This window comes from Numida meleagris, chromosome 4, assembly GCF_002078875.1.
Source record: "Numida meleagris isolate 19003 breed g44 Domestic line chromosome 4, NumMel1.0, whole genome shotgun sequence".
In the NCBI taxonomy this organism is placed as follows: domain Eukaryota; kingdom Metazoa; phylum Chordata; class Aves; order Galliformes; family Numididae; genus Numida; species Numida meleagris.
In genome coordinates this window covers 84,167,276-84,181,322 of record NC_034412.1, presented here as the reverse complement: position 1 = coordinate 84,181,322, position 14,047 = coordinate 84,167,276, and the positions used below count along the sequence as shown (strand labels likewise).

The following is a 14,047-nucleotide window of genomic DNA, read 5'->3' as shown; positions in this document are numbered from 1 at the left end:
GGAAGGTAGTTTCAGGCCGTTCAGTGCTTCCCCATGGAGCCAGCTGTAATGCCACAGCATGGAGAGGATAGAGCAACCACTCTGCAAAGCCATACTCACCATGTTAGGCAATCTTCACCCCATGGTACAAGATTAGAAACTTGGATGCTCCTTCAGACTGTAGTTCCATGAGCAAAAATGCTGACAGGATTTGGTTTGGGGAGAGATTCCTCATATTTTTCCTCTCCTTCTATGCCTTGTATTCCTGTAGCAAGACACACTATAAATTTCTAGACAGTAAAAATTATGTTTTTCTGAAGCTGAATTTTGATATAAAACATATTGGTATGTTACTGCCAATCCCAAGCACTTAAAAATCATGAGTCAGATCCCAAAAGTTATGAGACTGGCTTGCACTTCAGATTTATAAAGAAAGTGACTTTAGTTATATTATTCTCAGTCTGTAGTATGGTCATATTTTTAAGCTTCTTTCTGCAACCACAAAAACAGACATTCAACCAATAATTGAGGCTTTTTTTTTTTTTTGAATGATTTTTTAATGTAATACTTAATTTAAGAAGCTCAAGTATTAAAAAGAATACTAGATCTCAAAAGACTAGCCATAAAATCACCAGATTTGGCAATGTTTAGTGCTGTGGTTAGAGATGGAATATCTTGTCACCCATGTATTGACATTGATTTCAGAATGCTGAGATTGTATGAATTGTGAAGATGCAGTGCTGTTCTTCTGTTTCTAGTTGATATGCGAAGAGTTAATAGCATGCTGTGTCCCAGAAATGACAGCCAATCACACCTTTTACTCTTTGAAATTATCCAAAACCACATATCGAGTCAATATTCTGTCATATTTCTAAGTGGTTTCAACTGCAAGACTTATGCCAAGAATACTCTTGTGATTTGGATTCTAGAATGAGTAAAAGTGCCTCACACAGATCCAAACAAAATCTCAGAAAAACATTCCCTTCAGACTTGTAATTTTGTGATTTGTGCAAGAATGCTGGGGTTTGGGGTCATAAACTCAGAAAAGACAATTTTATAGATTTCTGTCCTACAATCAAAATCCTAAACTGAAAATCTAGATTCAGCCACAAAACTGTAATATATAATTTTTATATTACATATATAAATTATTGCTCTTCCGCTGAAGCAATCATTACAGAGAAATGTTTCATGATTCAGATTATATCTTGAGAATGAGGATAAATGGATTTGCTTTGCTGCTGTGTCTGAGATGTCTCACATTTCCAGTCCCAAAGCATTCCCGTAAGGGAGTGGGAGATTGCCCAGCTGTGAGCAAACTTATTTTCAAAGCTGGGTAAGTGCTAGAGAATCCCAGTTGCACAGTGATTATTCTATCCCTGTTGATAGGAGCAACATGGACTGCAAGACTTCATTATCATAACTTTACTGTTTTGTGTATAGCCAAGCTCCACTAGAGCTCACATTCTGTTGGGTTGCCAAACTAGACTCCATTATACGCTACTATTAAAAAAATACTGAGTTGTTTTGTTGTGAAAGTAGGAAATTGTCACACAAAGTTATCCATCTGAGATGTGTAACATTTCCCAAAGGACTGCTAGGGCATAACTGTTATAGCTGTGAGAAACACCCATAGAGACCAAAGAAACAATTCTTGCTGATGGCTAGATCTCATGCACATTCATAATAAACTGATATTAAAAGGTCATCATCCATTAGGCGAGGCAGGTATGACAACTGGGTAAGGAGCGTACTTCATCTGTGAGTTTCATGGCAATTAGAATGAAACCAAAAGAGGGATGAGGTTCACAGGTGTTCTGGCAAGCAGAGGAACCTGTCCTCTTCTTGTCTCAAGTCTCATCTGTTACATCACTGACCTTACCCTTCCTCACCATTCTACTGTCCTTTGACCTCAGTGCAGTTCTAGTAATTCCTTCAATTCAAATCTTCTCCATGCTTCTCCTCTGGCTACTGCCATACTACTAGTGTCTTCTTTTGACCTGTACTCTCATGTCCTAGCTTCCACATTTCCCTCTGTTCATTTCATATTCTCCACTTGTGGTTTCAGGATTACTTCATCCAACACTTCTCCAGTCCCTTAAATTAGCACTCCCCTTACCACACATAAGCAGATGCAGCCACACATCCCCTTGTCAATTGTCCAGACACTCTCTTCATGTTGGATACTAGAGAGGGAAAAAATGAAAGAACAAGGGAGAGTTTCAGATGACAATTCCTAAATATGTACTTCAGCACAGTCACGACTATCTACTCTCAGCAGAGGCAGCCCCTGCATCTGCTCTGCCTTCAGAGCGGGCAGAACCAACAAGTACCTGTAGGGCCACGTTCAGACAGTGCAATTAGAGCAGAGGAAATCTCCAGACTTCTCTGTTTCAGTGCACTTCATGTTACTCTACCTAGAAACCGATATGATTATTTAACATTTTATTTTAAATTGGATTTTGATAGTTTGATCTGACTATATGTTCCTCAGGGCCTTTCCAGTCAAGTAATTAACAGGAAAACATTCCCCATTTAAAGTCTTTGTAGCTGTAGTCTTAATCCTTGCTATGAAAAATTACTTTTGGATCAGAATCTAGACAATCTTTTTTGATTATTTATCTAAAACTAAAAGCAGGAAATGATTCATTTGATTTCTGCCAATACTGGAGTGTTGCCACTTTTAGCTCAGGAAGAGTAGGCTTCCTTTGGCAGCCTTTGCTTGTGTGATGATGAATGAAGTTCTATGTTTAGTGCTAGCTAAAATTTTATAGAGTCTAAAAAAGAAATCTAAACATGTTATAGGGAGTGGACAAATTTTTTTAGATAACTATACCATAAGTTTTCATGCTGTGTCACAGCAATACCTTCAATATATACATATAGGAGGGATTCTTTCCAAAAAAAGATCTTAAATACTTGAAAATCCACTGTTTGTCATAATAAGCACATAATTCCCCCAAAGCGAGTGTGCAATCACAGTTACATTGCATACAGGAAAACATAAATACCCTTCCTTGTCTTAATGATATAGCACCCAAATTACACAGAGTCATTTGTCATTGAAAAGCATAGACCACCATGGAATAGGCAGTTAACCAGCACAATAAAACCTACTGTAGACCTAATCAGCAACACCTACATACTGATGAACAGAAAAGTCTCAGAAGTCTTGACAATATAAATATTTGTCTGTGTTATAGTTCAATCAAGGTACCACAATCATGAGTATACTTTCGAAAGTAATCACTAATTTTATACAAATTAGTCTTAAATTGTGTCTTATACTGTTGACATTTGTCATTCAAGCAATGTCATTTTCAAGGTTTGAAAGTAAACAGGTTTTTAACTAACTGAGGACTGTTTTACAACTATTTTGTACTCAACTTCAGAGTCTGATATTGTTCTCATCTACATTTGCCTACCAGCTGTCTTTGTGATTTGCTAGAGCATTTCTTCAGAGTGTTTGATTAGATAACTTCTGAACAGACTGCTGAAGTGGCACATTGTTTTGGATCAGCTCTCACATTGAGAACAGTCCCCTCACACATGCACCTACTCTGCCTCCAACAGAGTCCCCAGAAACTTTCCACCTCATGATCATTCTGATTGTCATCAGGAAGATAGTCCTGGCCTAGTGGTACTTTTATACGTATCTAATTCTTAGAGTACTGAGCATAAATGCAGCTGTGCAAAAAATAATGGTTTAACATCCAGTTATAGCTAACTAAATTGTTTGGCAGGCACATTAACATTATCAGTTAGTCTCTTCACAATAACCAAAAAAAATGCCTCAGGAATATAAACAATCTAGAACTTAAGACGATTCTTTCTCTTTCATGAAATTGATCTAAATGCATACAGCTACTTGGAGTCTGTCTTTTTGTATGCCACATATGAAAATTAACTCTACACTTCGTTTTAATGTCATACATAAAACCTTCCAAAATTAAGACGTCAATGAGATAAAAAGCATGCAAGGGGACTGACATTCATAGAATAACAGAATTGTTTGAGTTGGAAGGAACCTTTAAAGGCCATCCAGTCCAACTCCCCTACAGTGAACAGAGACACCCAGAACTAGATCAGGTTGCTCAGAGCCCCGTGCAGCCTGACCTTGAATGTCTCCAAGAACTGGGGCATCTACCACCTCTCTGGGTAACCTGTCCCAGTGCCTCAGCACGCTTATTGTAAAAAACTTTTTCCTTATATCCAGTCTAAAATTCCCCTCTTTTAGTTTGAAATCATTTTCTCTTGTCCCATCCCAACAGACCCTGCTAAACATCATTTAAGTATCATTATTTCCTGGTTTAGTTGACTTCATGTTTCAGATTTAGTGTTTCATGCATAACTCCCCAAATAAATGAGAGCCCTGCTTGTGTCATTAAAGCAATCTCTAAAAGGGTAAACTTTCATTTTTAAGAAAGCCTTTGGAGTTTGGCCTTTCAACTACCTCCACAATGGAAATGGTAAGTATTCTCTGCCAACACACATATATATATATTAGTAAACCGGATCCAAAAGTCTTTGTCCCATTTCCCACCATGGACACTTTCAGATACTGCATGCACTGTCAGAATCCACATGGAATTCCCCTCTGTTGTGTTGCTGAAAGTCAGAAACGCTCACCTCTCTGGTATGCAGACTGAAGAAGTCATGCAGAGTTGATCAAAACTGTAGGTGGACTTATGGTCATTCCCCACTGATGGAAAAACACAAACAAATTGAATACAAGGAAATCAATTGCTCCCTGAAGGCTCTGCATTCCTCTCACCTCTTAACCTCTTTCTCCTCTCTGGCTGCCAGTCACTTTGAGTTTTCTCCTTCCTAACCTGAACTGCCACAGAATAGAGTCTTAATGGTCCATCACTTCACATTTTTTTCAACCTCATATTCAAGGTTCTCAGACAGCATTTTTCTTGAGCTGTACATCTGCAGTTAAATCTGTTCTTAAAGGAAAAATCCTTCATATCTCCATTTCCAACAGAGAGCAGTACACTGACATCCTCCATCTCAAGGTCCAATACTCAGATATTGTCTCATTTATGGAGTTACCTCAGATTGGCTTCACTTTAGCCTGAGGAAATAATGAGTGATCACCTAGACTAAATTCAAACTTCAGAGTTCATCCAAACCCTCCATTTTCTATTCCAACTCTTTTGGAGCACAACAGGACGTTCTGCTTCCTTACAACTTCACCAGTTCTCACCTCTTTCTCCCAAATGCTTATCTCTGCTAGGAGTTTGTAATAGACTCGTTTATTTTTCAAGAAGATAGACTGCAAGAAAGGAGACATTTTCTTAGCTGTCTTCCTCTAACATAAGAGGACATAAGAGACTAAACGTATCAAGGCTGCGAGATAACCTTTGAGAAAACCTTTTATTGCTTTTCCTGAAAATAGCTCTGCAAACAAATATTCAATTATATAAAAAGATATATATGCCAACAACCTAAGTAGGAAGCTAAGTGACTGCAGACATGTGCAAAACAAAATGATAAAGTTGGCATTACATTAAGAATCTCAGTCAGTCATATCAGCCAGTAATGTCAAGCACTTCTAACAATCACTTTTATTGACAGTGACTGGCAAAGAAAATTCTCTGAAAATACTGGAATAAACACTGGAAATGTGTGCAGAAGTACTTTAGGGGCTATTCTGCCCTTGTGAGGCCCCATCTGAGTACGGAGTCCAAGCCTGGGGCCTTCGGCACAGGAAGGACGCAGAGCTGGGTCCAGAGAAGGGCCACGAAGATGATCAAAGGGCTGGAACACCTCTCCTATGAAGACAGGCTGAGGGAGCTGGGCTTATTTACCTTGGAGAAGAGAAGACTCCAGAGAGACCTCTCTGTTGCCTTCCAGTTCCTGAAGGGAGCTTACAAGCAGGAGCTTACAAGACTGACTTTCTAAACAGTCTGATAGTGATAGGACAAGAGGGCATGGCTTTAAACAAAAAGAGGATAGATTTAAGTTAGATACTAGGAAGAAATTTTTTACTCAGAGGGTGGTGAGGTGCTGGAACAGGCTGCCACGAGAGGTTATGGGTGCCCCATTTCTGGAGGCATTCAAGGCCAAGTTGGATGGGACCCTGGGCAGCCTGAGCTGGTGGATGGCAACACTGCCCATGGCAGGGGGTTGGAACTCAATGATCTTTAAGGTCCCTTCCAACCTAAGCCATTCTATGATTTTATTACTAGATTAGATTAATTAAAATTACTCTTGAACATTAGATAAGTAATTAGCTATTTTTTCATCAAAGTTTGAAGGACTAAATACACTGGGAGAGGTATATTAGGTGATAGACTTTCCATGCTCTGTAAGTCTAGTAGTTAAAGATAAACCCTAAGAAAGTATAATCCTTCCGGAGTCCTACAGTAACATTTTCTGTGAATATAAAATAGTACCTTGAACAAAGACTTGAAAAAGGAATAGAGAAAAATGGCAAGTTTTAAACTGCACACCAGAAACCTTATTCAGATGAGTAGCATTTTGAGAAACAGCTTTATTCTACAATCAGCAGCTATATAAGATCTTATAAATAAATAGAGCATTTTTACACCAATGACCTTGTCTGAGATTACATCATGTCTGTTTCCGAGAATGCTGACCACAGCCATGATTTCTCCCATGTCTACTTGAAGATAAACTTTTGTTCTCTATCAATGACATGTCATCTGTGGTTGAACCTGTGAAAATTTGCTTCTTACTTCCATATTTACTGTCAAGGCACTGAAGCAGAGAACTGCAGTGCAGAGAAAATATTTCCTTTGCTGACAGTTCTAGCACACAAAAACAACGGTTTTCTCAGTGTAAACAAAAGTACAAGGTAAGGGCTAAATTCTATATTGTTTATTCAAATAGCCTATTTGATCAGGTATAACCAATCCACCCATGAACTATAGAGTCAAACTCTGTCTACAATACAGCATCTATACACTGAAGAAGCAAATTTAGGACAGTATTCAGTTAATTTCAGGTATAATATACAAGAATTAAAATTATGAGATGATGACTGCCATCCTTATTTGCCATGTACACCTGTGATCTATCATGCCAACTTCACTAGGAGTTAGAAAGGTATGCAAAGTAGACTGCTGATTTCTAGATTTCTTGTGATTTCTATTACCTTACTAATGTCTAAATTTTCATCAGTGGGGTGAAAGCACTGGAGAAAAAAAAGACGGTAGTAGTATGCAACCTGAAAAAACTATTTTGGGAGGACAGTGGTTACGACATCACTTTCTTTTGCAATCAGCAGATGTTTCAGTAGTGTGAAAAATATTTGCTTTAGCTGAGATCAGAAGGTATCCATTTATTGGCCTCATTAAGAATTGACTGCACGTGTGTCTCTTTACATGCAAAGCAAATTCTTCAAGGAATGAGACTGCAGCCTGTCTTGTGAGTTTAACACCTTTAAACTCATAGCCTGGGATATATATCCTGCAGTTTCACTGATGAAGTAAGACTAAAAGTCAAAAATCAAGATCAAGAAAAAAAACCACAGAAAACAGAAAACTCATAACTTGAAAGAAATAAACATTCCCTTCATAATAATACTTTTTTGGATGTGAAGTGTCCTCCTGTGTTTTGGGTGTTGTTTTTTTTTTTTAATATGAAATGAAAGAAGACCAATCAATCAATATGACAATGGCATGAACTGTTATTTTACCCAACAGTTTCAAAGCTTTTCAAGGCCTGAAAATCTCCTTATTCCTTCTTTTTATTTTAGTTTCTGAAATTTTCTTTTTTTTTGACCATAGAATCATTCAGACTACACAGGACAGCAAGGGGATGTAAGACCAAACAACTCTTTTCTGTACTGATCTTTAGCTGAGTAAATCAAGTAAAACTGATGAAAACATCCCACGTTTATTCAAAGTTATTTCTCTACCTGAAGCCCCAAAAATGGAGGGTACATACTGCCAGCAAGAATACCAGCTGCAGAAGAGGATTTTTTCATTCTCCTGGAAATTCTTTTTCCTCTCTTCCTTTTTTTTTTTTTAATTCTTTATTATAAATTATTTTTTACCTTCTCCTATACAGACTGAAATGTTTTCTCATAAATAGGGATTTTACAGATTTAGTTTACAATCTTTTTCCAGGAAAATTATTGAAACCATTGGCACTGCAGTAGGCTTTGTCATGATTCACTACCCTGTTTGGCTAAGTTTTCTTCCAGCACTGAAGAAAAAGATCATCCCTAGCATAAAATTAAATTCTTATTTTCTTTTTTAAATAAAAGAAAACATGGAAATTACATATCCATCCTCACTTAAATTCAGACTTAAGGAAAGCTTAATTCTTTGGCTGAAGTATTTTGCTGTGATCACTGAGCCATCATTCCTAATGGAGAGCAAATGGGTTCCCACTGAGAAAACCTGCTTGCAAGGCAGGGTCATTTTTTTAGATTTAGATGGCTTTGTTTCTGTAGTAAGTATTAAAAGCAGCACAGTACCATTTCTCAGAAGGCTTTCCTCTCGCTTTCTTTCCAGGACAGTGTTTTCCTCCCACCTCAGGGCTATGTTCCTTCTACGGAGTCTTTCTATGTTGACTCAGAACAGTTTAAAAGAGGCACTTCAGGAAAAAAACCATGCTTAGCATGGAGTCCATAAATAGAGGCATTTCTCCACGGATGACAAACATGAAAGATACAGAAGCACCAAAGCAGGCCTGAATAAGAGAACAGGTTTATTTTTAGCTTACTGTACAGGTAAGACTTTCATATCTTGTGAGAAAAAAAGCTAAAATTGAACAGATGTTCTTTAACAAGCTCCAGCTTGTTCTTTTAGAGTGACTCCTGATGAGTGGGAACATATGGAACTGCTTTGCAGATTCTTCATGGCTACAAATCTGCTTGCTGGCTGTGATTGTGGTGGACTGGGTGTTCACTTGAAGTACTAGATATCTAAAACAAAATATAGTAATAAAGTACACTTCTTCAGTCTAAGTTGACTGTTACTATACCACAATCCTCAGGACTGCAGCTTACAACACCCCTCCATCCTAAGCAAAGTTCTTACTTTGTCACAAGTTCGACTTTCCCTTCCAGCTAAATGTGAAACTGCTTATGCATGCATGTTAAAATAGCCCTTCTCATTTGGGAATTTCTGAGAACTGAAAGGTATCATAGAGGCAATTCATGCTGATGGGTTTTACTGTCTTGGGTGCCTTCAAACATTTCCTTGTTATGTAGCCTACTGGACGTAATTAAAAGTCTAGATATTTACAAAAAGAGACTGGTACTAAGCAGAAACACCTGAGACTTTTGTAGGCAAAAGCTCATCCTATGAAAAACTGCTGTTTAATGCCAGAATAAAAATTCACATAAATGTACTTTACCTTCAATGTTGGTCTTATCCGCCTAGCGCTGCTGGCACATGCCCATACTTCCTCTGCCTCCCTCATCAAGTGTAATCACTGTTAAAGTTACTCTGGAGATATGCTTGGCAGTTCTCAGATCCTAATGTGAAGCTGCATTATATATTTTCCAGAGGTAACACCTAGACTTGTGGGTTGGCTCCCGAAGAGAATGTGGTGATGATAGTTGGGTGTTTCTGTTGATAGATGCTCTGAGGCAGCCCTGTTGTTTGATTACACTCCATACTAGATTGATTCTTGAGTCATCCATTTTGCATTTTTTTTTAATTTTCCCTCTCTAATGAGAATGTGAATCTGAGAATCCATATTAAAATAACTCTTTTAATTTTGGAATTTCAGAGATTTTTATGGTATCTTACGGGCATTTGCTCATACTATGTTACAGGCAGATGACTATTGGTTGTAATAGGAGTTAATATATTCCATCATTCAAACAATCAAGAAAAAGGAAAAAAAGACAGATGATAAGTTAAAGTTTGGAATTATTCCTTAGTATGTTTTTCCTGCTGAAAAGAATACTAGCAAGATGTTAAAAAGCATTAGTATTTCTTCTAAAACACTAAAATTTTACTATCTAATCAGATTTCTCTTGACAAACAAGTATATGTTTGTGTAGATATCTCCTGCTGTGGAAAACATAATTTTCATTCTAAAACAATGAATTTAAACTATCAAAATGCTTCATAAACATAATTTATATCTAGTTACCAAATGTCCTCATGAGGATAACTGTTACACAAACAAATGTTGACTTGAAATATTGAACACTGAAGTTAAAAAATAGAATTAACTAGATTATAATTTTGTATTACCTCTTAATTAACTGAATATTTTTTACTCATTAAGTACATATTTGGATGATACAGGTTAAATGAGCAACGAGAAAAAAATTATTTAATATTTCTTTCATTTGCTATTCATTTTTCAGTCCTAGCTCAAAGTGTAGAGTACTAGCTTCCTCAAGGAAATATCAAAGGAGACTTTTCCTTGTGTTAAACTAAATTTTGCAAACCTAAATTCATCTTCACTGTGTCTTCAGTATGCTCTGATTGCACAGAAATCTAAACGGTGCTATGTTTTACATTATTACTAAACATTGTTTATAACACGCCAGCATTTTGGTTTTTGCTGACCTGTACTTGAATTTCAGAGCTGGGACAAAACCATCAGAAAACAGACTCCATATTCCTATTCTCTCAATACACATTACTGTAACAATGTCTTCAGAAACTCTTCCCATGTACAAAGATTAAGCTATGCAGCTAAAAGATGCCTAACAGGACATGAGTGTTGTGCCTCCTAAAACTACTCAAATGAGTGAACAAATGCAAAAGCTATGAATGGTTGAAAGAAGATAGGAGGGCTGCTCCAAAAGCTATGCCTCCTATTTTATGATGTTGACCCACAATGTCAGAGGCAGATGTTGGTGGGATGACAGTGGAGGCTGAAACTTCCCACCAGTATTCCATTACATTTTGTTGCTATGTGACAGATGGCAGCAGAGGGACAGTCAGACAAAATGGTGTCTGACACTGAAGTGCACATGAAGCAAAGGTGTGTCAATGAGTTCTTCCCTGTGGAAAAAAATGGCATCCACTGACATTCATCAACACTTGCTGAATGTTTATGGAGACCAAACAGTGGATGTGAGCACAATGTGGCGCTGGACAGTATATTTCAGCAGTGGTGACAGCAACAGTGGATCACCTCCACTGGTGCAGATTTTTACAAGAGCGACATGCTGGCACTTGTTCATTGCTGGTTAACATGTACAGCTAATGGCAGTGGCTATGTTGAAAAACAGTGTTTTGTAGCTGAGAATTTGCTCTATCAAATATTGCTATTGTGCTCTTTGGATCTACTGTAGTTTCTATGGAAATAAATAGGAGACATTACTTTTGGAACAACCTACATATATTAGCAGAAAACAAGGTCAAATCTTTTAAGTACTTCATCATACTGACTAGCTCACCTGGGTTAGTGCCAACTGAAAGATAACTATAAAGGTACTACAGATCTATTTTTGTTTTAAATGAGTGAAACCTATGTGCTGGGTTCAGAGTTCATTTTTTGATTTGCAAGTGGAACTGAAATCTACAGCACAGAAAAGTGATCTAATTAAAGTTATATAAGAAAGAATCCAGGCTTTCAGGGGAAGTTAACGCCTTTTATTATGCCAATATTTCCTCTATATGCCATATTTCTCTAACATTCTTAACTACCATAGCTACGACAATGTTTATACTACAAAGGAAAGACTTTGCTTATAGCATTGATACCTATGATACACTCAGACTATTGCTGAAACAGAGGAATAGGGACAAATTCAGTAAATGTAAAACCATAATCAAATACTTTATTTAACACAAAATTCCTTATTGATTTCTGCATGCACATTGCCACCAGCAAGTTCGCAAAACTGATGGCAGGAAAAAATACAAAAAGCAATAAAACACTCATTGATAGAAGCAGACCATAGTGGAATATTTATAATTCCCCCAGATCCAAGTGCTCTCTTCTTTGAGGGCTTAGAGATGCCACAGGTGGAAAAAATGTACAGATTCCTTGGCATTTTGCATAGCGTATTAATCAATCTTATAAAAAATGTGGAGTATAGAAGGACCTTCAGATCAGCAGCTCCTTTCAAAAAGGATAGTGGAAATTCCATACTGCTGGCTTGGAGGTCTTACTTGGGGACTGCTGTTTTGCAGCAGACTATTTTTGGTAAGTAAACCAGCTATGAAGGGGAAAAAAAAGAGAACTGAGAACTCAAGCTGATGTGGAACAGCATGTGTGTGAAAGTTCAGTCAGAACATACAGTGCTGCTGCTTCATATAAAGGAGAAACCAGCACATGGGGAAACTCTCCTCTTTGCCCATCAAAGCACTTCATATATTCACAGTGTGAATTTGCACAAATATTTATGTAATGAAGTACAGCAGAGCAGTAGCAGTTAATATTTGTTACATTCCAAAAGAAAAAAAAAAAAAGGTAGCATGGACTATAACTGGCCTCCCGTGATCTGGCCACCTCCCTGCCTCATTCCTACTTATTTTATTGCAATGTTTTTCATAAATTGTTTTTCATAATATCCCAGACACCTCTCACCTTTTCCTCCTTCAGAACAAAACAGATATAGAAAAAATTACCCGGTCTATGGCCATTGGGTTTGTTTGCTTCTTTGGTGTTTGTTCATCTTTCTAAAGAAATAAGAATGACAAAAGAGACGTGAATATTCAGTGACATAAAAAACTTACAAAAATTACGTTAGCTAATAGATTTATTTAAAAGCAGTGCTGTACCTTTTGTATCTGTTAAGAAATTCACTCTGTCGTGGACCTATGATTCCTTATTGGGGAGTAGTATAATGGATTTTGCACAAACCTTTAAGAATTATTATTTCCTGTTTAGTGGTTTTAATTTCAATTTGATAATGAAACACCCATAAAATTTTAAGGTTTATTGGGGAAAGGGGGTTTAGTACTAGCACCTGGCAAGCTATATGAAATGCATACTAAACTAAGGATTAAAAATCAGCATTCCTGTGACTTTTTTTCGCTCTGTCGTTTATACAGAGGGTCATGGAGCATGGAGATCAGCCTGCAAACCAGCAGTGGAGGTAAGGGAAGAGAAAAGGCTCCAGACAGTTGCTGGGAGACCATCTTAGAGAGGGAGGTGGCTGCAGCCAATACTTCCTACAAACTTCAGTAGCTCTGAGCTGAGGTTACTCAGGCTTCTACCTACTGAATCCTCTGCAGAAAAGCAAAATGAATTGTCAAAAAAAAATCATAATACATGCATTGTAATAGAGCAGGTATGCTGAGATGGCATAATTAGCATCTATTATTAACATAATTGAAGGGAAAAAATGAAAGAATAGCAACAACAGATCATTTCTTGTACAGTTTCAGAGAGTTTTTAAAGCAGATATGAAGATATCGGTTCTCCATCACTTCTACTCTGCAAGGCTCAATGTAGTTATAAAAGTGTTGACAATTCAAAAGAATAAACATTGTAAAGAAGAAAGATGTCTTCTGTTTACGTGCTCTGGACATTCCACACACAAATAGATTGCACAACATTTTATATGAAAAATGATAACTTAAAAGTAATAAAATACCACAAACGGGAATGAACAATTTTTAAACTTTCTGTTGTATTTTTTTTTCAGAGATGCTGTGCAACTCACTAAATCTATTTTCCAAGTCCTCAAGAACTCAGATTTATTTTAATCACAAACTGAAAATGATGTTGTTTTCAAAAACCAAGGTGTACACTGATTCTTTCATGCTAGATGCCTTTCTACTCCTGTGGTCAAGTACCTTGCAGTTATTATCGCTTATTTGTTCAAGTGGTGAGGAAATATTAAATATCACAAGTTCTCAGCAGAGACTGGACAATAATTATCAACAGATGGCTGGCAGGAGGGTATTGAGAGAGAGAGAAAGAAAGAAATTGCGCTTACGTCCAAAACACTCCTCTCCCAGAAACCCTAACCAGTTCAGTGGTCACAGTTTGGGTTAAAATCAGATTTAAGTTAGCTGCCTGTGTTCTCTCCACACTTTTTGTGCACCTTTAACTCTTTCTTGTTTAGCAGTTTTGAGCAAGTACAAAAACAGTGTGTCCTCCCTTTCTCATAATTGGAATGCCCAACAACTTCTCATAATTCACTTTCCTTTTAAAAGTAATACCA

General features: G+C 37.2%; 1 long non-coding RNA gene across 1 annotated transcript; it reads right to left on the bottom strand.

The window, feature by feature from the left end:
• LOC110397363 lies at positions 1 to 4,683 on the bottom strand. Its single transcript, XR_002437729.1, has 3 exons — positions 4,609 to 4,683; positions 2,099 to 2,165; positions 1 to 244 (listed from the first exon to the last, which is right to left on the bottom strand). It is a non-coding gene; the product is annotated as an uncharacterized LOC110397363 (long non-coding RNA).